Raw genomic sequence first — 23745 nt, 5'->3', positions numbered from 1 at the left:
GAATGATCAAAGGATGAAGGAAAATTAAAAGTGCCAACACCATTTGTGTAAAATAAGGGACACAATGAAAGGAAAAACTGAAGCAATAATGAAAGTAAAACAAATAGAGAAAGTATTAGATGCCTACACAAATACCATTTATATTAGATGCTTACATAAATATGCATCAAATGAGGAGTTGAAAACCAAGAGAGGCAATGCAATAATGAAGAAAGATTTACTGATGGACGTGAAGCAAGGACCTTTCTAGAGTCCGAAGGTCGCGTTCTGTAATCACTAGCAACCGTACAAACGAAATTGAAAATTTCTTCAACACGAATACAAACAGAAGAAAGTCGTGTGATGAGAAGCAACACACCGTTGTAACATTTACAGTTAGTTCTCTAATCAAAGATTCACATTCCTCGGAGATTTAATGAGACACTCGTGAGTCAAAACCATCCATAGTGATCACAACAGTGCACCGAAAATACAAGATAATGCAAGAGAAGAAAGAAATGCTGAAAATAATGTAAGAAGACTGAGAGAAGGCCATGAGGACATGGTAATAGGAATTATAACTTCATTATCTTTTTGTGTACTAGCATTAGATCAATATTATTTTAAGTTTTTAAGTACATCGTATTCAATGTACATTCTGAATTTATAAAATCAAGTTGCACGTTTTTTCTAATGGTACCTATGTATATTGTCCAATTTAATTTCCCCAAATGAAAAGATGTTGATTCCAAATAATTGAACGAGTTCCATAACCAATGTCACTGGTTGAAGACTTGTTCAATAACTTACCATTACCTACCAGTTACCAAGCACAGTTCTCTTGACAATAGAACAAATTGAAATGCAGCAGCATTCATAAGTTCAACGCTCTCCTGGTCTCTATGATTACTATTTTCTTCAAATATTACAGTTTCTTCTTCTTCAGGCAAATAGTTTTTATTACACGTTTCCAATTTTTCATGCCTGTTGCCTGCCTGATATGATTGTGCAGAATCTCACAGGAAATGGGAAACCAGACACCATTAAAACTGATCGAGCCAGAGCACTTCATGTTTTGCCACTGGCACTCACTACTTGATGATCATCATCATTTAGTTGTACCTGATGCTTTGGAACAACATCTTCATCATGAGTCCAATGTACCATTTCATACCACATCCAACATGAGCAAATTTCTAGTTGAAATCAAGTCCAAGTTATCTAGCTATCTAAATTGAGGACAGCAATGTGTTCAAGGTCGATTATAATGCTATGCTAATCAGGTAATTTAGATTGAGAGATTGAAAAGTTCGTTCAGCTTCAAGCATAATTGATCTTGTCCATTTGATGGAAATGCTTAGAACACTTGAGAAACAGGCCTTTAATTTTAATCTCAGTGAAGTAATATGTGATTTCTATGAGGATGAAAATGATTTCCAAGCCTTGAACAACATATTTATGAGCATAGTAGGTACATATACATATACATTTGTACCATGTCGTATAAACGAATTGATCTTGTCCATTTGATGGAAATGCTTAGAACACTTGAGAAACAGGCCTTTAATTTTAATCTCAGTGAAGTAATATGTGATTTCCATGAGGATGAAAATGATTTCCAAGCCTTGAACAACATATTTATGAGCATAGTAGGTACATATATGTACCATGTCGTATAAATCCCCATACCATTCTATGAAGCATTAAGGAGGTGTTTAACATTCTTGAATCTTGATATATCAAATGAGTTTTAATAAGGATTTAAATGTTAAATCTCACACATAATTCATAAAGAGACTTTACCTATATCATTGTGGCTTTAAGCTCTTCTCTCTCTACTTACAGTTATTACTTAGAACGTCCATGAAGCGTTTGTAGGTCTACATCGGATTCTGCAGAAATATGTACCAACAGAAACACACAGGATTCATATAAAATTCCCAATGATCAAAGGGTGAAGGAAAATTAAAAGTGCCAACAGCATTTGTGTAATTATTACTTAGAACGTCCATGAAGCGTTTGTAGGTCTACATCGGATTCTGCAGAAATATGTACCAACAGAAACACACAGGATTCATATGAAATTCCGAATGATCAAAGGATGAAGGAAAATTAAAAGTGCCAACACCATTTGTGTAAAATAAGGGACACAATGAAAGGAAAAACTGAAGCAATAATGAAAGTAAAACAAATAGAGAAAGTATTAGATGCCTACACAAATACCATTCCATATTAGATGCTCTCATAAATATGCATCAAATGAGGAGTTGAAAACCAAGAGAGGCAATGCAATAATGAAGAATAAGGGACACAATGAAAGGAAAAACTGAAGCAATAATGAAAGTAAAACAAATAGAGAAAGTATTAGATGCCTACACAAATACCATTTATATTAGATGCTTACATAAATATGCATCAAATGAGGAGTTGAAAACCAAGAGAGGCAATGCAATAATGAAAAAAGATTTACTGATGGACGTGAAGCAAGGACCTTTCTAGAGTCCGAAGGTCGCGTTCTGTAATCACTAGCAACCGTACAAACGAAATTGAAAATTTCTTCAACACGAATACAAACAGAAGAAAGTCGTGTGATGAGAAGCAACACACCGTTGTAACATTTACAGTTAGTTCTCTAATCAAAGATTCACATTCCTCGGAGATTTAATGAGACACTCGTGAGTCAAAACCATCCATAGTGATCACAACAGTGCACCGAAAATACAAGATAATGCAAGAGAAGAAAGAAATGCTGAAAATAATGTAAGAAGACTGAGAGAAGGCCATGAGGACATGGATCGTGATGCAGCCTCCATGTCCGTTATAGTAACTGCACACAATTAAACTTCCAATAGTCTCACAACTCCCTCACTAATAGCTCTGCCAGCAGGACTATTGCTAGAACTTCTCATTATTCTGGTAGTGTACAATAGGCGCAACCAATAGTCAAGGTTTTGCAGTCACAATGGTGATTGAAAGGATGGAGCATTCTCTTCTCTTTTCTCATCATTTTGTGATGAAATATTCACAATTGTGGATGTAATTATGTAAGAACATGGATGGGAAAAAGAAATTCTTGGACTCAATGACGATGACGATGGATACACTATGCATATACTTGTTAACCCTCGAAATCTTATGCAGTTGAAAACGCAACTTCAACTCGATCTAATAAAGCAGTCAAACGACTTAGATGAAACGGCAGCAATTCATTTTGGCAGTCAGAAAAACAATCATTGACTATGTAGCATTTTTTTTTTTTTATGTGAACAACTCTAATAAAGCAGTCAAACGACTTAGATGAAACGGCAGCAATTCATTTTGGCAGTCAGAAAAACAATCATTGACTATGTAGCATTTTTGTATGTGAACAAAATTATAAACAGTTATGATTTTCAAGAAACAAAACGCGAGGAATTTTGTGCAATGTCAGTGTTCTCAATATGGTTCTGGTTACTTGCATCTACTGAGTTTTGAACTTTTCGAGTCTTTATTTCTTACAAACGATTTATTATTCGTTTTTCGAGCTCATGTGCGATTTGTTCTACAAGTTCACTAGTTAGCTCTCATTGAGATGTAGTTGTGCAACTTGGAGAACATCATTTCCTTGTCACGACTTTCTAACGGACTGTTGAAGGCGCTTTGTTGTCGCTGGAAACTCCCAGACAAGGAGTTGAATATGAAATCAAGAATACGGTACATGGCGACGTAACAAAGAATAAATAGAAATGTTTAAATAGAAGACATTTGTATCTCTGGCTCAATCCACAATACAGGACGATAGAAAAGATTCAGTCTCACATGTTGAGTAGCAACAAGTTGTGTACGCTTGGCTGCCATTGTCCCAACATGTAGGTCATCATCTCCAAGAACAAAACAGGAATCGGCCTGAAGAAGACTTCTGTTTTAAATACTGTTGCAGATAAACACAATATACCATTTTACAATGCTAAACGAACCTTTGTCTACCAAAGAAACACCTTCCCATCATTCAGGATGGGAACCTTTTGCTCAATTCCTGATTCTCCAATCCGAGATGCTATATTAGGAAACTAGGAAGAACTATTCATGTAAAGCTTTCAAAATTTTATTTTCCTGTGTATTTTCAGTTGAATACATGCAATAGGTAGCACACATTTCAGTGTTTACCTTCCTTCTTTTGGTCACCGTTTAGTCTTTTGGACGCACGCTGATGTCTTACAAAATACGCTGACTTAACATACTTAACATTTTTCGATACAGTAATGGCTGTATTTTCATCCTCATTTTAGCCGTCACAAACGTGTAGTGCAGTAGGCAAAGGCAACCCTATTCCTCAATTACATGCAAGAACAATGGCCAATACTGAAGAAGCAACTCCTGCAACAAACACAACATAATACAGTTGCATTGTACTTGATCCATGTTTTGTGTTCTGCATTTATGCAAGAATTAGCATAAAACACGTATGAATACGTAATAACGCAACATTAATAATTTTTCATTACAGAGAGGTAATTCTGTACAACAAATTAACCAAGAAACTTACATATCCGTTATACAAGTCTATACCTAACTTTGTCTTGTACTTGATCCATGTTTTGTGTTCTGCATTTATGCAAGAATTAGCATAAAACATGTATGAATACGTAATAACGCAACATTCATAATTATTCATTACAGAGAGGTAATTCTGTACAACAAATTAACCAAGAAACTTACATATCCGTTATACAAGTCTACCTAACTTTGTCCTGTGAAAATTTACGATGAATTGTTTCCTCGCATTTTACATCTGGAAACAGGACATTGGGTCACAGGTGTCAGTTTTAGCAAACCTGAGGAAGTTTACTTCAAATTGATTGATGACGGAAACATTTCTAATAGCTGCGTTATCCGTATTTACATCTGGAAACAGGACATTGGGTCACAGGTGTCAGTTTTAGCAAACCCGAGGAAGTTTACTTCAAATTGATTGATGACGGAAACATTTCTAATAGCTGCGTTATCCGTGCTGACATATTTCCCCAGGCAATCTCACGCAGCTCAGTAAACAGTACCTACAAGTGTTGAAGTTCAAGAAGAACCCAAGCACCAAGCTTGCTGAGGCCAGTTTTAATATTACTCACACATTTGACCTACATCCTGAAAACGAACTTCTCAGACAATTAGGCTACAACAGGTCTTTCTAATGAAAACAAACTCAAATGAATAATTATGTGTAGACCTGCCTCTCTCTGCCCATTGATATCAGGATCGATTAATACCGGACAGGGTCCCCGTTACATCCGATCGGTCTGCATGTCTACAATGCCTGAGGGTGAGCTGCCATGCATAAATTAAACACTTCGCCATATCTTCTACATGATGGTACGATGGTAGTCTTAGTTCCACATTCTTCCCATTAATTGAGAGGAACATTGAGAAAGTTGCCTGAGATTGAGCAAAACACACTCGCTTCATAAATACATCTTCGTAGAAGAAACTCGGAAACTGGTTAAAAACGTACTTACATGACTAGTTGTTGAATGCCTCCAAGCTTATGTTTGTTCAGTATTCCTTTTGGACTGATAAGCGAGTACTTCTTTCCTGTGGTAGGACATTTTGTTCATGACTAAAGGGCATTGAAAGACTCATCCATCTATTGATTGCAAGGAGAAGCTCACCGGTGCCAGCAAGCATGTGGTTATGAATGTCATTGACATTGCGAATAAATTATTGATCCTCCGAGAACCACAAGATGGCAAGTCTCAAGAATGAAGACGCCCAAACCTCTTGGCGCAACAAGCTTATCTCCCATCTACACACCTTACACCAGCAGAGAGATATGTCTGAAACTTTTGCCTGAGTAATTAATTTCCTCAATATTCAAGAAACGAGAATTAAAAGACAAAAATTCAAGATTAGAGGCGTCTTGATATCTGGTAAGGTCAACATTTACATAACACCAGACTATTTGCATATCCACTGACAGCGCCATTGATAGGAAGATAATAAATTGCCATAGCCAAGTACTGTACGGAGACATTTTTCATAAGATTAAACCGGCTAGATATGGAATTCTCTCGTGTTAATTAAAAGAATGTGAAACCAGTACAGATATACTTGAGATCCGAAACTCTATTACCAATAAGTACTGAACTCATATGCACCCATGTTTGCACATTTATTGGCAAGTAAACCAAAAGGTTAATCCCAAAGACATTCTCATTGGCTGATACCGAGGATTTCAAGGTCTGGGAGCTCGGATTTTAAAGGTTACTAATAATGTGTTAACCAATTTGTCGCCGCGCCGTTATGTAAATTACTTGAATTTGCATATTTCTTTCTCTAGGTTTTTGAGACTCCAAACATTCTTCAGATGCTCAAAGATGTGAGGTAGTGTTCGGCTGGGAGCTAATTTGTCAGTGTTCTGAACCTAGGTCTAGTAGTCTTTGGTCGAGATACATAGCTCTACATATCCGGTTTTCATCCCAAGCGGAGATCGAAGATTTATTTTAGCTTCACTAATTTTACAAATCAATTAACACGCGTATTAGAAATTTGGAAATCTTACCAATAGATTTGTTTTCAAAAGGTCTTCTTACTCCGTTTACTTATATCCAAATTATTAAATTCTACCTTAATTTATGATCCTACTTTGAAAATTAGAATAGTCATGAAAATCAATCCTAAGATTGGTAAGAAGCTCTCCACTCTTATCTATTTGACGTCTTCCTTTTCATTTCCGTGTAAGAGTTGGATCCGGAATACTTTACAATCTGGTTGATGTAGTTCGAACGAAGTCTGCCCCTTGGTTGTGATCCTTCTCTTTTGCCCTCCAAGATGGAAATCATTAGAATAGTAAGGTATACGTTTTTGTGCAGGAACAGTTTTTGATAGACGTATAGTTTTGTAGAACAGTCAAGTATAGGGATTAGGGATAGTTTTGGACCGACTACTGAATGTTAACCACAAGAATATGCTTCACCGCAAATTTGTGGTTTTCTCAAATAAGGTTAACGAATCATGGGTAGGAACTAAAGTTCTAATTTTTGACATTAATATATGTAATCTATGATGCAATGGTATACTAAATTATGGGAGGTAGGTAAACAAAAGGTAATAAATGGTGTACTTATAATGAGCAAATTTCTAGTTGAAATCAAGTCCAAGTTATCTAGCTATCTAAATTGAGGACAGCAATGTGTTCAAGGTCGATTATAATGCTAATCAGGTAATTTAGATTGAGAGATTGAAAAGTGATCGCAGAACATAAAACGTCTTCAATAAAACGCATTTGAAACATCTGATCATAAAAAATAATTAGAGAACTGATTGAAACTTTAACCCAATCGCTGACAGAATTCTCAAGAGAAACAGGGAGACTATGCTTGTGAATATGAAAGGATTTGATTAAAGGCTGAAGAATCACATATAATATTATTGGATAGGTTCGTTATAGGTTATAGAGGAGCACAAAATTCAAAAGTGATGTCAAAACTTCAGGACTAGGATGTCGAAAATCTGCTAGACACAATTTCAGCATTGAAACCTTTAGAGTTTTAGTACTGCATAAGTGCATAATACTTCATACATAAATGTCTATTTAACAAAATTTAGCGGACAACCGTCAATTCTTCAGCACATCAATGAAAAAAGTCCTCATACCAGTCTGTCACACAAAGGGTGGTATGGGTTAAAGGCGATGATTTCCATTGGCTTGTACCAATTAGTTCAATGTCTTGTCGGCAAAATGAAGTTTTACGATGATGAGAATCGCAGGGCCGCGGTCGACGGATTGGAAATTAGTCTAGCATGAACCTGCGCCCATTACTGCCGTAATTGTGGCACTTTACTTGCCGTGAAGAAATTGCAGATGCTCCTCTAGGATCAGTTCTCAGGGAGGATGATTATTTTGTGAACGAGTCCGTGAGAGGGTCGTGGGTGAACTTTACTCCATACACAAAAGGCTGCAACCCAAGGCTTAGTTTTAGGGGCAAACAGCCCTAAAGGATGGGTTAGGCTTATGTGTTCTTCAAAAAGTTCTTGTTTTGAATCCGACAAATTTCAGGATACCTTTCCGGACCGTACTGATTCTTAGGGACTCGTTTGTAATACACCTCACAACTCACAACACAGCCGAAAATGCTCGGACATTGCTCAGGTATAGTGTCCAAACATGCTTAGAGCTTATCAAACACTTTGAAATGATATTGTACAATGTACACTCCAGCTTTAGAGTAACTGAAATTATTCAATACCATTTTGTACTGGTATTCAAAATCTTGCTCTAGATGCAAACGTTGAAAGAAGGTCTTGTTTATCATTCAACTCCGAATGTGTCCTTGTGACAACCAACAAGTAGTTTGATGTATTATTAAAAACGCACAAGCGTGAAATATATGCAGAAACTGATGAACCTCTGTAGTCCAAGTACTTAGCACAAGGCAGTGCTGTAGGGGGAAAAGAGATAGGCAGGATATTAGTCTAAAACAAGCGTCTAAATAAAACACCGTGCATGCTCGGACATTGCTCAGGTATAGTGTCCAAACATGCTTAGAGCTTATCAAACACTTTGAAATGATATTGTACAATGTACACTCCAGTCTAGAGTAACTGAAATTATTCAAGTACCATTTTGTACAGGTATTCAAAATCTTGCTTTAGATACAAACGTTGAAAGAAGGTCTTGTATCATTCAACTCCGAATGTGTCCTTGTGACAATGCCAGAAGCAGAAATTGAAAAGGATCATTTCTAAAGAACTTTAGCCCAAAATCTTTCATCAGATGGGCGAGAAGAGACACAATACTCCCCATTTAGGTGCTAGATCACCACGAGAACACCAGAGAGTAACACATTGAAACAATCTAATGGGAGAACCTAAAATTCTGTTGTCGTTGGTGGGCATAGCATCCGGGACCTTTGTCACCGGAGCTCATCTTTAGAAAAGTTCGTGTTTCATTCGATCTTGGAAGGATCATTCCCCGGACCCGGGCTGCCGGAATGGTTATACCTTCTTTATGGCCACCAAGCGTGTTACCACCTTGCTAACCGTGCCTCCTATTACATATTACACCTTTGCCAGAAGCAGAAATTGAAAAGGATCATTTCTAAAGAACTTTAGCCCAAAATCTTTCATCAGATGGGCGAGAAGAGACACAATACTCCTCATTTAGGTGCTAGATCACCACGAGAACACCAGAGAGTAACACATTGAAACAATCTAATGAGAGAACCTAAAATTTTGTTGTCGTTGGTGGGCATAGCATCCGGCACCTTTGTCACCGGAGCTCATCTTTAGAAAAGTTCGTCTTTCCTTCGATCTTGAAAGGATCATTCCCCGGACCCGGGCTGCCGGAATGGTTATACCTTCTTTATGGCCACCAAGCGTGTTACCTCCTTGCTAACCGTGCCTCCTATTACATATTACACCTTCATCTTCTCCACTGAATCGTTTCAGATTCGGTTTGACTTCGTCTAGTAGAGACAAAAGACGGAATAGATAGTGATAATTTATGATTATAACCTACCTTGGTGGTGTGGCCGTCAAAGTGCTCGTCTGGTAAGCAGGAGGGTGTGGGTTCAATGCCAGAGCCAGCTGAAGCCTTTAATTTCATTCTCATTAATTTGACCAAGTAGTAATAGAGCTTCAACGGTTGATGGTAGAGAATGTCTCTGACTTAACCTTGCCTAGTGGTTGGTTACCTTCCACACAAGGGTATTTAGGTATTACTAATGTTGGTTTGGTGACTCTTGCTAACTTGGAGATTCGAACTCGAAGTTTCAATTCAGTACAATATCTCTTTGTTTCATTACACCCAGCCCATTTGACACAAAGAGTGCGTAGTACATTCTTACTGGATCAGGATATGTGACATATGAGTTGAAGCTAGCACGCGGAAATATTACTGATGTGTCAGAGGCCCAAGATAACACTGATGATATTATGGACATCGGTGTTATGATGAAGGACGTCATTCCTGTCAGAGACTTGATGATGTTTTGTGTTGTGTTCGATGAATATGCATTGGACGGTTGGACACGTGGGCAAATGTCCATCTAGAATCGAGATACGAATCTCCTGTAAATGGGGTTGTATGATTTGATCAGAATCTTTTTGGTTGAAGAAAATTTCAAGAGATTAATATTTTACTGACGATTATGAAGAATTGAAAACAAATGAGGCAATGCCTGTAAATTTTACTTGTTCTACATTTCTGACCATGAAATCCATGAATGTCTTTGATTTTAGTGGACAACAAACTTGCGAAGTTCCTTGACCGGATCGAGATACGAATCTCCTGTAAATGGGGTTGTATGATTTGATCAGAATCTTTTTGGTTGAAGAAAATTTCAAGAGATTAATATTTTATTGACGATTATGAGGAATTGAAAACAAATGAGACAATGCCTGTAAATTTTACTTCTTCTACATTTCTGACCATGAAATCCATGAATGTCTTTGATTTTAGTGGACAACAAACTTGCGAAGTTCCTTGACCGAGTTTGGTATGAACTTGGAAGTATCCTGTAAGCAGAAATAGCCTACAGAACTACTGCGAGTTCAATTGGTTTTGTTTTGATACAATTTACCTGTGGTGGACTACTGGATTTTTAGTCTGCTCTCATGGAAACAGTTTGTGGTATAACCGAAGGTCAATGGAGAAGAATAAATAAAATTGAGATCAGTGGGATCACTGCGTTGTTGGTTTTGTTCATTGGCCTGAATAATATTAATGCCAGCTTTGTGATACGCAGGACCATTTGTCTGCCGAAAAAACAACAGTAGTTGCTGGTCTATTATCTTCACATATTTCCTCTGGTTCTAGTTCAGGTCTTGCCGCATAGTTATCACTATTGTCTGTTGCTATGGCTAGTTCAATCATGTTAGATCTATTGACTCTACTGATGGCGAATACAATATGACCACTGTTAGTGACAACCCTGACCTTCTCGACCTTGGGCAATGACTTGAGATTCCAAGCCCAACGCTCGGGATTAAGGTCTTAATCTGATTGGTACAGAGCGAGACACAGAGAACAGCATTGTGTTAATTGAATTGCATGAGGCGCCACGTTCTCAATTTTGATCAGAGTAACCCAAACTACAGGTAGGATCGATTTGCTCATAAATTGGTTGGCAGCACGAGTTGGATTTGTTTCATTGAGACGTAGACGGGATAAAAATGAGCTTATCGCGTTTAGAATAAATTATGAAATCGGTACCTGAGGTCTTTATTGATCAAGATACTGTGTAGCCTCAATCCCAAATCTTCTAAAGCGAAATTCCTATCAATCGGATCCCACCTTATGTATACAGAAATTGTACTCGGATCCCTTAAAAGAGACAACCCATGTGGATTGTACTGGTCAAATGTTTCCTCCAACCACTTGCTGCTTGATCCTTTCAACAGAAATCGTTTCATGATGGAACGGAAGCCTCGAATGACTTTCATTCCCATTTCCTTTTGATCAGTGGAATGTGTTGTGTGTTTAGTGGACATAATGGGATAGTGGGTTGAATGCTCAGCGGTTTCGTACCTCTGCTTTTTTTTCAAGGGTTTGGCAGTTCGTCTTCAACTATGGATCTTGATACTCAGTCCCGTTCTATCCTATAGCTTTAGCTCCAGTTGTAATGTGTAGAAAGAAGGCAGAAAGGTTCAGATTTCTAGCCTCCAACTCAAATGCAAATCACTACCGAGGTGAAATCCTGGTGAATACTGAAAATCTGTAGAACTGTAGATTAGAAGAAAGCAGAATGAAGAATTGCAGCACAGCACGAAGCCCAGGTGACTTGGAACATATCATGAGCATGTTATCTCTTATCAGAATGTCTTGAATGACTTTATTGATGGTGTATTTTGATCAGTGGAATGTGTTGTGTGTTTAGTGGACATAATGGGATAGTGGGTTGAATGCTCAGCGGTTTCGTACCTCTGCTTTTTTTCAAGGGTTTGGCAGTCCGTCTTCAACTACGGATCTTGATACTCAGTCCCGTTCTGTCCTATAGCTTTAGCTCCAGTTGTAATGTGTAGAAAGAAGGCAGAAAGGTTCAGATTTCTGGCCTCCAACTCCCATGTAAATCATGTCTTCCGCTACCTAGGTGAAATCCTGGTGAATACTGAAAATCTGTAGATTAGAAGAAAGCAGAATGAAGAATTGCAACACAGCACGAAGCCCAGGTGACTTGAAACATATCATGAGCATGTTATCTCTTATCAGAATGTCTTGAATGACTTTATTGATGGTGTAAAAAAACATTACGATTGCCAATGTATTCCGATGTCTGTATTGGAATCATAAATACTCAGAATGTACTTCTAGAAGCTGGACAAGTGATAACGTCGTATCCCCGAGTATTTTAACAAGAGTGTGGACATTTATCTTCAGTAAACTTTCACACATAAAACTCACATTACACAGAATGTTTATCGACGAGTCAAAACATTTCGAGTCGTCAAAAAGGTTCGAGGAGAAATGGTTAGTGGTCATGTAATGAGGAATCAACACCACCTGTTTAAGAAAACAGGAGCTGAAATGGTTTTCAAACAAAGCTATAATTTCCGCTCAACTAATTTTAAGTGATAACGTCGTATCCCCGAGTATTTTAACAAGAGTGTGGACATTTATCTTCAGTAAACTTTCACACATAAAACTCACATTACACGGAATGTTTATCGACGAGTCAAAACACTTCGAGTCGTCAAAAAGGTTCGAGGAGAAATGGTTAGTGGTCATGTAATGAGGAATCAACACCACCTGTTTGAGAAAACAGGAGCTGAAATGGTTTTCAAACAAAGCTATAATTTCCGCTCAACTAATTTCGTTCTTACCATGGAGTTACATAAGACTCATAAACAAATCTATTAGATCTTATGCAATAGAGTAATGGAAAAGGTTTGTAATTCCATCTAACTTCACAATTTTCGGCTCTTACTCATCCGAATATGAATAACTTTCCTAACATCAACATCATCAGATTCAACAACAACAATAGCAATGTGAAGGAACACATCGAAATACAAAGCACCCATGGAAGAAAGCTAGACGTATTAGCATACACAACAAGTAGAAACCAAAAGGTTAATCCCAAAGACATTCTCATTGGCTGATACCGAGGATTTCAAGGCCTGGGAGCTCGGATTTTAAAGGTTACTAATGTGTTAACCAATTTGTCGCCGCGCCGTTATGTAAATTACTTGAATTTGCATATTTCTTTCTCTAGGTTTTTGAGACTCCAAACATTCTTCAGATGCTCAAAGATGTGAGGTAGTGTTCGGCTGAGAGCTAATTTGTCAGAGTGTTCTGAACCTAGTTCTAGTAGTCACTAATTTGAGAGTCTTTGGTCGAGATACATAGCTCTACATATCCGGTTTTCATCCCAAGCGGAGATCGAAGATTTATTTTAGCTTCACTAATTCTACAAATCAATTAACACGCGTATTAGAAATTTGGAAATCTTACCAATAGATTTGTTTTCAAAAGGTCTTTCTTACTCCGTTTACTTATATCCAAATTATTAAATTCTACCTTAATTTATGGTCCTACTTTGAGAATTAATTAGAATAGTCATGAAAATCAATCCTAAGATTGGTAAGAAGCTCTCCACTCTTCTCTATTTGACGTCTTCCTTTTCATTTCCGTGTAAGAGTTGGATCCGGAATACTTTACAATCTGGTTGATGTAGTTCAAACGAGGTCTGCCCCTTGGTTGTGATCCTTCTCTTTTGCCCTCCAAGATGGAAATCATTAGAATAGTAAGGTACGTTTTTGTGCAGGAACAGTTTTTGATAGAGGTATAGTTTTTGTAGAACAGTCAAGTATAGAATAAAGGTTTTTTAGCAAAGTGGAAGAGCAAACTGATGAAAGCATGACAAATTTAAACAAGTTAAGAACAAATTCTGATTTATAGAGGGGCCTAATTTAAAGTTAAAAAAACGCGTCCCGAATTTTTTCTGGGACAAAAACGAAAATTCGGGACAAAACGCCCCAAAATGAAAAACTGAACGGGACGCCGGGACACCCCCTGAAATTCGGGACTGTCCCGGCCAATTCGGGACGTTTGGCAAGCCTCCTTATAAGCAAAGAATCGGGAGAAGACGCATGTTTCGGTAGCAAAATCTGAAGAAATGGTTTCAATAGTGCATGGAGGATTGAGAAAATGGCTTATAAAGCCGTAAATGTCGTGAAATGACTCATAATATTCATGTTATAGTGAACCATAGAACCATTGGTGGAACTGAAAGAAAACTACATTATCGTTATCTTATCATAATTGCTTAAAGTCCGTTGCAAACGTGGCCCCTACATGGAGGGATTTGATTTTATTAAGAGCAATTATTCCAGCATTCTTACAAAGGAGTCGAGAATAATTAAAACTATAAATAACGATAATTATGAAGCACAAAACCAATACATAAATCATCTTGTGAGATGGCATACTCGAGTGTTTGTTCATAATGTATTACATCTCTGCCATGCTTTCAATTCCAAGGTAGGCGCCATTTGATATGGTGCTGGCTGCCTTTGTCCTAAAAATAATAGTACATTATTATTTATTTATGCTTCCACGCAGAGATCTGGGTAGCCTACGCGAAAGACCTGCATCTCATAATGTGCTCATGAAAAGAATAAGGGTGCAGTTTCTTTCTTCTTGCTTGATTTGTCTCATGCTCTCTCTCAATCATGTGTCGAAATTCAAGGCCTTCGGGGGCCTGTTGAGAACTTTTCAGTCTTTATACTAAGACACTAAGGGCAGGATTGATATAGAAATAAGATCCACAATTTCGCATTTCGCTTCTATTTGACGTCTTCCTTTTCATTTCCGTGTAAGAGTTGGATCCGGAATACTTTACAATCTGGTTGATGTAGTTCAAACGAGGTCTGCCCCTTGGTTGTGATCCTTCTCTTTTGCCCTCCAAGATGGAAATCATTAGAATAGTAAGGTATACGTTTTTGTGCAGGAACAGTTTTTGATAGACGTATAGTTTTGTAGAACAGTCAAGTATAGGGATTAGGGATAGTTTTGGACCGACTACTGAATGTTAACCACAAGAATATGCTTCACCGCAAATTTGTGGTTTTCTCAAATAAGGTTAACGAATCATGGGTAGGAACTAAAGTTCTAATTTTTGACATTAATATATGTAATCTATGATACAATGGTATACTAAATTATGGGAGGTAAACAAAACGTAATAAATGATGTACTTATAAGCAAAGAATCGGGAGAAGACGCAGGTTTCGGTAGCAAAATCTGAAGAAATGGTTTCAATAGTGTATGGAGGATTGAGAAAATGACTTATAAAGCCGTAAATGTCATGAAATGACTCATGATATTCATGTTATAGTGAACCATAGAACCATTGGTGGAACTGAAAGAAAACTACATTATCGTTATCATAATTGCTTAAAGTCCGTTGCAAACGCGGCCCCTACATGGACATGGAGGGATTTGATTTTATTAAGAGCAATCATTCCAGCATTCTTACAAAGGAGTCGAGAATAATTAAAACTACAAATAACGATAATTATGAAGCACAAAACCAATACATAAATCATCTTGTGAGATGGCATACTCGAGTGTTTGTTCATAATGTATTACATCTCTGCCATGCTTTCAATTCCAAGGTAGGCGCCATTTGATATGGTGCTGGCTGCCTTTGTCCTAAAAATAATAGTACATTATTATTTATTTATGCTTCCACGCAGAGATCTGGGTAGCCTACGCGAAAGACCTGCATCTCATAATGTGCTCATGAAAAGAATAAGGGTGCAGTTTCTTTCTTCTTGCTTGATTTGTCGCATACTCTCTCTCAATCATGTGTCGAAATTCAAGGCCTTCGGGGGCCTGTTGAGAACTTTTCAGTCTTTATACTACGACACTAAGAGCAGGATTGATATAGAAATAAGATCCACAATTTCGCATTTCGCTGATGTAATGAAACTGGGTTAAACATTGTTAATTCATTCCTAAAACCCTTGACATTGATGAGGACTTCCTAAAAACTCTTCCTTCACTTGGAGATCCATCTCATAATGTGCTCATGAAAAGAATAAGGGTGCAGTTTCTTTCTTCTTGCTTGATTTGTCTCATGCTCTCTCTCAATCATGTGTCCAAATTCAAGGCCTTCGGGGGCCTGTTGAGAACTTTTCAGTCTTTATACTAAGACACTAAGGGCAGGATTGATATAGAAATAAGATCCACAATTTCGCATTTCGCTGATGTAATGAAATTGTTAATTCATTCCTAAAACCCTTGACATTGATGAGGACTTCCTTCCTAAAAACCCTTCCATCACTTGGAGATTTCTCGTGTTAATTAAAAGAATGTGAAACCAGTACAGATATACTTGAGATCCGAAACTCTATTACCAATAAGTACTGAACTCATCAACAAGTAGTTTGATGTATTATTAAAAACGCACAAGCGTGAAATATATGCAGAAACTGATGAACCTCTGTAGTCCAAGTACTTAGCAGTGCTGTAGGGGGAAAAGAGATAGGCAGGATATTAGTCTAAAACAAGCGTCTAAATAAAACGCCGTGTAGGAGGAATGGTTCGCGTGTGTTATTATAATTTCACGTTCCCGAATTATACATTTGTTTAGAATTTGTTGTATGTGCATTTAGGAATTTTGAAGTGAGAGCGGAATTCTCAAATTTCTCATAGAGATCTCTCTAGTTTTAAACTATGCCCGTCTTGACTTACTTTTCAATTTTGGGATTCCAAGTGCAAGTATGCTCTCTGGGTAGACGTGCTTGGTGATTTGTTTAACCTGTTCATTTGTAAAAGCAAACTTTAGAGACTTCATACATACATGGGTACTACTCAAATACAGAGTTGAGTACTTAACCCTTAGGTCTACTGTCCCATATTTCATGTTGACTTTGTGTTGATATACTTTTGAACGTTTTCAATTTTTCGATATTCTCCATTCCATCGGGTGTTTTGGGCCACTTTACGAGCCCTTTATTTCGAGTAAGCTCACTGGACCACTAGTTCTGCAAGTCGCATATAGCAATCATCTGTAATATCTCATATCCAAAACAATCTACTCCACACCACACCCAAACTCCTCTCACAGACTTTGACCCCGAAATTCTCACCAGGCCTCATAAAATATGAGATGACTTTATCACCTCATTCCACAGTATACTCAATCTGCTCATCCGGTAATCAATTTGATTTCAATTATAACGGAGTAAGTACCAAGAGAGTACCAAAAAAACATGTACAGATTAAGACAAATCCGAAATTCCGGCTTAGCATTAACTGTTCCTCAACACCAAATACGGAGATATATTAAATTACCTACATACCTTCGTACGAGTACTTACTTATAGGTACTTCCTATACTCTACCTGACAATGGAAACTTGCGTGCTTTTGAGGTTTGTGTGTCTGTGTGACTTTGGAAAAGTGAATCCATGTTACATTTACTGTTCAAGAGAATTGTGTCTATAAAGACTCCCTCTGGTATTGAAAGTATAAAATACACTTGGTATAGCCCTCGTATTTTGAGTTGGCGGGGCGGAGATGCACTCTTTAATAATAATTATCGTCAAATTTATCAAAAGGGGTGATGTCAGTATCACTGATGATTCCCGCACATTCTCTCCTGTCAAACCTCAAATTGTTGAACTCCCGGTGTCGGCACACAACAAAAAGACAAGTATAATCCATGTAATAAGCACTACAACCACGTACATCTGTACGCACATATTGTATGTCTTTCACTTGATCATGACCATCTCATACAAATATGTCTTTCACTTGAACATGACCATCTCATACAAGGAGAGATAGGATCATACGATGTCCGCCATAAATCGTTGACCTTGGCAGATAAGACCGGCAGAAAGATACATCTGATTACGAGTTATCATACAAGGAGAGATAGGATCATACGATGTCCGCCATAAATCGTTGACCTTGGCAGATAACACCGGCAGAAAGATACATCTGATTACGAGTTCATCAAGAACGAACCAAAGGAAGAAGATGAAAGAGTAAAGAGAACTAAAAGAAGAAGTAGGTGAGCATTTTGAAGTCCATGGAGGACAAACCAACCAGGAAGGAGAGGAAAGAGAATTAAGCACAAAGAAGTCCATGGAGGACAAACCAACCAGGAAGGAGAGGAAAGAGAATTAAGAAGCACAAATTTTGAAGTCCGTCGACAACGGAAGAACCGATACTCTGATTCTACATAAATCGCTTCTGTGCTACCCAAAACTGGTCACTTCGGATTCAAATTTCACCATGTCCGTTTGTCCAGAGCCAAATTCCATATAGCTACTGTCTTACCAACTCTAATTATCTCCCAGATGGAGATTAATGATGTGTTGTGCTTTGTTAGCAAACAGTATTCTTAAACTGAAAGTGCGTGAGTCTACGAGACCATTTAGATTCAAGTTAGTATCAATCAATTCCACATCTAGTACTGTTAGTACATATTTAGTATTAACAGCGTTGATTCGGAAACAAAAACCCATAGATAATCAATAAGTTATTCAACCGACATGCCAGAACACATTGAGTCAATGTGGCACCTCAGATATCCTCTATGTACATATTTAATTTATTTATGTACTTGTGTACATAGGTTGATGTATTATTTATGTTCTGTATATTGGGTATCAGAATACTTCCTATGGCGTTAGGGGACCGGTAGGAAACTAGAGGTCATTGGCATTGGTATCTTCTCTCTGTTCACTAATTAGTTGGAAATTTACTGCTGGTGAATCTGGTTAGATTTTCAATTATGAAAATACTACGGAAGTTGATGGGTTGTACAGAGATGGTGATATGATTTGGTATAGCTTGGTAGGTAAATACAGGTATATTAGATTGCATTTTTTTGTGGGAGACGTATAGTGGAGTTCCAAATGGTACCTTATCTCGGGGGAAATGCCTAGGTTTTAATGTGTCCGCTTTGTCAATTCTTTAATATGTCCAGCTTGTTCGGACACATAGGTCCTCGTGTCTAGTGCGATCAGCTTCATTCCGTTATTTACAAGCTGCTTTAACAAACGTAAGGACCACTCGAGTACAAAGCTGATAGTAAACCAACCAATTGGCAAGTGATATATAAATCAACAATAGAAAACATGGAATATGAGTGAGTGAGAGTAACAGAGATTTCACAACCCACAACACCTCACTAGAAACCAACAAATCAATAAGCGCACAGCAAAGTTTACAAAACATACAAGACACCTTTAATGTATTCACGCTCGGCGTGAAAACACTGTTGAACACATAAAACAAAGTTGCGCTCCTAAAACAAATGGAGAATATCGAGATCAGGCTATAAGACAATACAACGGCACAAGACCCGTTGTATTCGCCTGATCGTAATTGTTAATTAATTTTTCTAAAAAGCTTTGACATTTACCACAGAGCACTCTGGTTGCGAGGTAAGGGGGCAACTTGCATTGCTATATGCGACTTGCAGACTTGCACAAGTCAAACACGTTGTGTGCAGACCATGAGATAGCGTGTCTCAAACTAATGCAAATATGGAGTGCTTTATCAAACCTAGTCCATATTAAACCAAGTTTCATATTGAATCAAGGGACTGGATTAACTCTTGATGAATTCCATGTTATTGGGACGTATGGGGAACATTGACAGGACTTGGTACTAGAGGTCGGTCGATGACATTTGGTATTATCACTTATCAGGAGGCACTCAGGTGTTGAAAACCTTAAACTGTGACATTCTCCTAAGTGATCGCAAATTCACCACCATTGGGTTCAGCATCTGTGTTGGTTAAAGGTTGACCGTTTGCCATGATGGTTCATCCGCCTGGATGTCCTACTCGAGGTGTTTAGGAAGTTCGATTTACTTGTCTAATTACTGAAATTTAACTAAAAGATACCAGAAAATGATTCGTCAGGAGTGGTCTTAGAATAACAAAAATACTAATGTCAACTGACAAGACATAAAATATGAGAGGTATTCTCTTTAGTAACATATTCTCTAGTGGCCATGGTGGCCATGGTACACATCTGGGTTTGTTGCTGAGCATTATCGATTCTATGAGACCCTACACACGGACCTGCTTGCATCACGTGGTACCAACACAAAATTGGCACTGCCTATGACTGCCTTACTATCTACAATATTACCACTTACTGATTGCAATCTGAAATGGGTACTTAACATCTACCTACAACCTGACCACATCCACTTCCAAGTCGATTAAATCGCTAATGATATGAATTATTGATCGCGTTTTGTGTTATCTAGGGATTAAATCTATTTATCTGGGTTTTTTCATTGCTCAAAAAAGCTCATTAAATTGAATTAGTATGCACTTGGGGTGTCAGATTGATCAGATGCAAGTGCGGCCCTGTTGTAATTAATCGTGCATTCACCGTTGCAAGTTTTCTATCTAACGCGTTTGAACTTTTGCAGAACACATTCTCAATAGAATGGGAAGGTTTTCTTGCTCTTTAATTACTGCTACGTATACAATAGGTATCTCCTGAGAGTTCTGAGACACTTTAAGACGGTAGGTACTCGAGAAAAAAACTGGACAAACTGTTAATAGAGCCAATTAAGTACTTACAGGTAAGTCATGTTAGAATCAATTTCTTTCGAATTTTCTCATGGAATTACCGCTTTTCCCAATTGTCTGACGACATTCAAGAAAAAAAGTTGTAATTAATCGTGCATTCACCGTTGCAAGTTTTCTATCTAACGCGTTTGAACTTTTGCAGAACACATTCTCAATAGAATGGGAAGTTTTTCTTGCTCTTTAATTACTGCTACGTATACAATAGGTATCTCCTGAGAGTTCTGAGCCACTTTAAGACGGTAGGTACTCGAGAAAAAACTGGACAAACTGTTAATAGAGCCAATTAAGTACTTACAGGTAACGGTGTACAAGCCTTGTGAGACACTTTGTCCACCACGGAGTTTGCTTCTTGTCAGCATTTACTCACCAACTCACCCAATGGTTTTGTAGAACTTAGAAGCTTAGAACGATGCACCACTATTGTCATTGTCAGCATGACAGTCTAAATAAAACACTCTAGGATGTCTGAGACACCCCGTGTTTGTGGTTTCAGAGTAATACTTCTTGGTTGTTGCTATCTCTAGCTGTAGAGTGTTTGATTACAATACGCGTATCAGATGAATATCTTCTAGCTCTAGATACATTAGTTAGATCCGCACTCGTGACGAAAAACAAAGCTTGGATAATGGCGAACGCCAATACTCGATGAGTTGAGTTTGTAGAACTTAGAAGCTTAGAACGATGCACCACTATTGTCATTGTCAGCATGACAGTCTAAATAAAACACTACTTACACACTAGGATCAGGATGTCTGAGACACCCCGTGTTTGTGGTTTCAGAGTAACACTTCTTGGTTGTTGCTATCTCTACTCTAATCCGGAGTGTTTGATTACAATACGCGTATCAGATGAATATCTTCTAGCTCTAGATACATTAGTTAGATCCGCACTCTTGACGAAAAACAAAGTTTGGATAATGGCGAACGCCAATACTCGATGAGTTGAGTTTGCCTTGCTCAGAAGTGAAGTGTCATAACTGTTTAAATTAATGGCTCGAGGACAGACACTTGTGTATCTGTGTTGAGCTAACTAGAGTCACTAATCTTCGTGCCTTTCAGAGGACGGATGTGTACCTTCAGGTTATCTATTTGAGAAAGCTTTCTACCCCTGGTCCCAAATAAAAAGATATTCATTTTCCCATATCTTCTAGCTCTAGATACATTAGTTAGATCCGCACTCTTGACGAAAAACAAAGCTTGGATAATGGCGAACGCCAATACTCGATGAGTTGCCTTCCTCAGAAGTGAAGTGCCATAACTGTTTAAATTAATGGCTCGAGGACAGACACTTGGGTATCTGTTTTGAGCTAACTAGAGTCACTAATCTTTGTGCCTTTCAGAGGACGGATGTGTACCTTCAGGTTATCTATTTGAGACAGCTTTCTACCCCTGGTCCCAAAGAAAAAGATATTCATTTCTTGCCTTTCTCAGAAGTGAAGTGCCATAACTGTTTAAATTAATGGCTCGAGGACAGACACTTGGGTATCTGTTTTGAGCTAACTAGAGTATCTTCGTGCCTTTCAAAGGACGGATGTGTACCTTCAGGTTATCTATTTGAGACAGCTTTCTTACCCCTGGTCCCAAAGAAAAAGATATCCATTTTCCCCCAAAAAACAGTTTGCTGATCTGGACTGGATCTCAACTACCCATCAAACAGAATAGCGAAGTTCCCTGCTTCTAAATAGCGTGAAGATTGACAGTAAAGATACGGAAGGAAAGAAACGATGAAGGAATATAAAAGAGAGTCAAGAGAATAAACAGACGTTTTGATAAACGAAGGAAGAATATGAAAGATACCTGCACACATTTTGATGTAATCGGGAGATATGTTCGCAAAGATAATGCCGAGAGGAATAACGGTCTGCACAGGCCTGAAGAAAAGTTCAGGGCGCAATTAGTAGACGACATACTTGGGAGAGTAGATGAGATATATGAGGAAAATGACAAAGTGGAACGTGAGACACATATGAAGAGACTGGAGATCTTGATATATGAGAAGAGCGCGGAAATTAATGAGAAAATAAAAGATTTTTTTTTTTTCCACAAGAAGATGGAAGATGCTACATGCTGAAAGTTTGACTTCCGAAGGAAGAATATGAAAGATACACACATTTTGATGTAATCGGGAGAGATGTTCGCAAAGATAATGCCGAGAGGAATAACGGTCGGCACAGGCCTGAAGAAAAGTTCAGGGCGCAATTAGTAGACGACATACTTGGGAGAGTAGATGAGATATATGAGGAAAATGATAAAGTGGAACGTGAGACACATATGAAGAGACTGGAGATCTTGATATATGAGAAGAGCGCGGAAATTAATGAGAAGATAAAAGATTTTTTTCCACGAGAAGATGGAAGATGCTACATGCTGAAAGTTTGACTTATTACTCACCCAAAATCATTTTTAGTGTTTGAATTGTTTTACCAAGTGAGTGCACCAACAACTAAGTTAATACAAACTTATTCCTTTGATGATGTATTCTTTATTTAAGCTGATCCATTCAAATCATCTGAACTTTTCTATTTCTTTCTGCTGGGAGGCTGGGACCCATAATCGCTCTACGTTAAAGCCAGTCTTTAAAAACACATCGAATTTGGATCAATCTAATCTGGCCAAAAGTGAGTCGGTATCTTAAACACAGATCTGATTATACATAGATGTGTAGCTATCTATCATTTCTACACTTGTCCTCAACCAAATTCCTCATCTACATAAATCGCTTCTGTGCTACCCAAAACTGGTCACTTCGGATTCAAATTTCACCATGTCCGTTTGTCCAGAGCCAAATTCCATAGCTACTGTCTTACCAACTCTAATTGTCTCCCAGATGGAGATTAATGATGTGTTGTGCTCGGTTTTGCTTTTTGAAATCAGGTTACCCAGATTAGAATTCGAGGAATTTGACCAAGTAGTAATAGAGCTTCAACGGTTGATGGTAGAGAATGTCTCTGACTTAACCTTGCCTAGTGGTTGGTTACCTTCCACCCAAGGGTATTGCTAATGTTGGTTTGGTGACTCCTGCTAATATGTATATTGTCGTCTGGTAAGCAGGAGGGTGTGGGTTCAATGCCAGAGCCAGCTGAAGCCTTTAATTTCATTCTCATTAATTTGACCAAGTAGTAATGGAGCTTCAACGGTTGATGGTAGAGAATGTCTCTGACTTAACCTTGCCTAGTGGTTGGTTACCTTTCACCCAATTACTAATGTTGGTTTGGTGACTCTTGC

At 38.0% G+C, this 23745-nt stretch overlaps 1 long non-coding RNA gene across 1 annotated transcript; it reads left to right on the top strand.

Annotated features, from left to right (window-relative positions):
• The first annotated feature begins 786 nt into the window (after positions 1 to 786).
• LOC113467972 lies at positions 787 to 1860 on the top strand. The gene is made up of 2 exons (XR_003391867.1): positions 787 to 1450; positions 1633 to 1860. It is a non-coding gene; the product is annotated as an uncharacterized LOC113467972 (long non-coding RNA).
• The last annotated feature ends 21885 nt before the right edge of the window (positions 1861 to 23745 follow it).

Source organism: Diaphorina citri, unplaced genomic scaffold (assembly GCF_000475195.1).
Source record: "Diaphorina citri unplaced genomic scaffold, Diaci psyllid genome assembly version 1.1 scaffold605, whole genome shotgun sequence".
Classification (NCBI taxonomy): domain Eukaryota; kingdom Metazoa; phylum Arthropoda; class Insecta; order Hemiptera; family Psyllidae; genus Diaphorina; species Diaphorina citri.
This window is presented reverse-complemented; position numbering and strand designations above follow the sequence as displayed.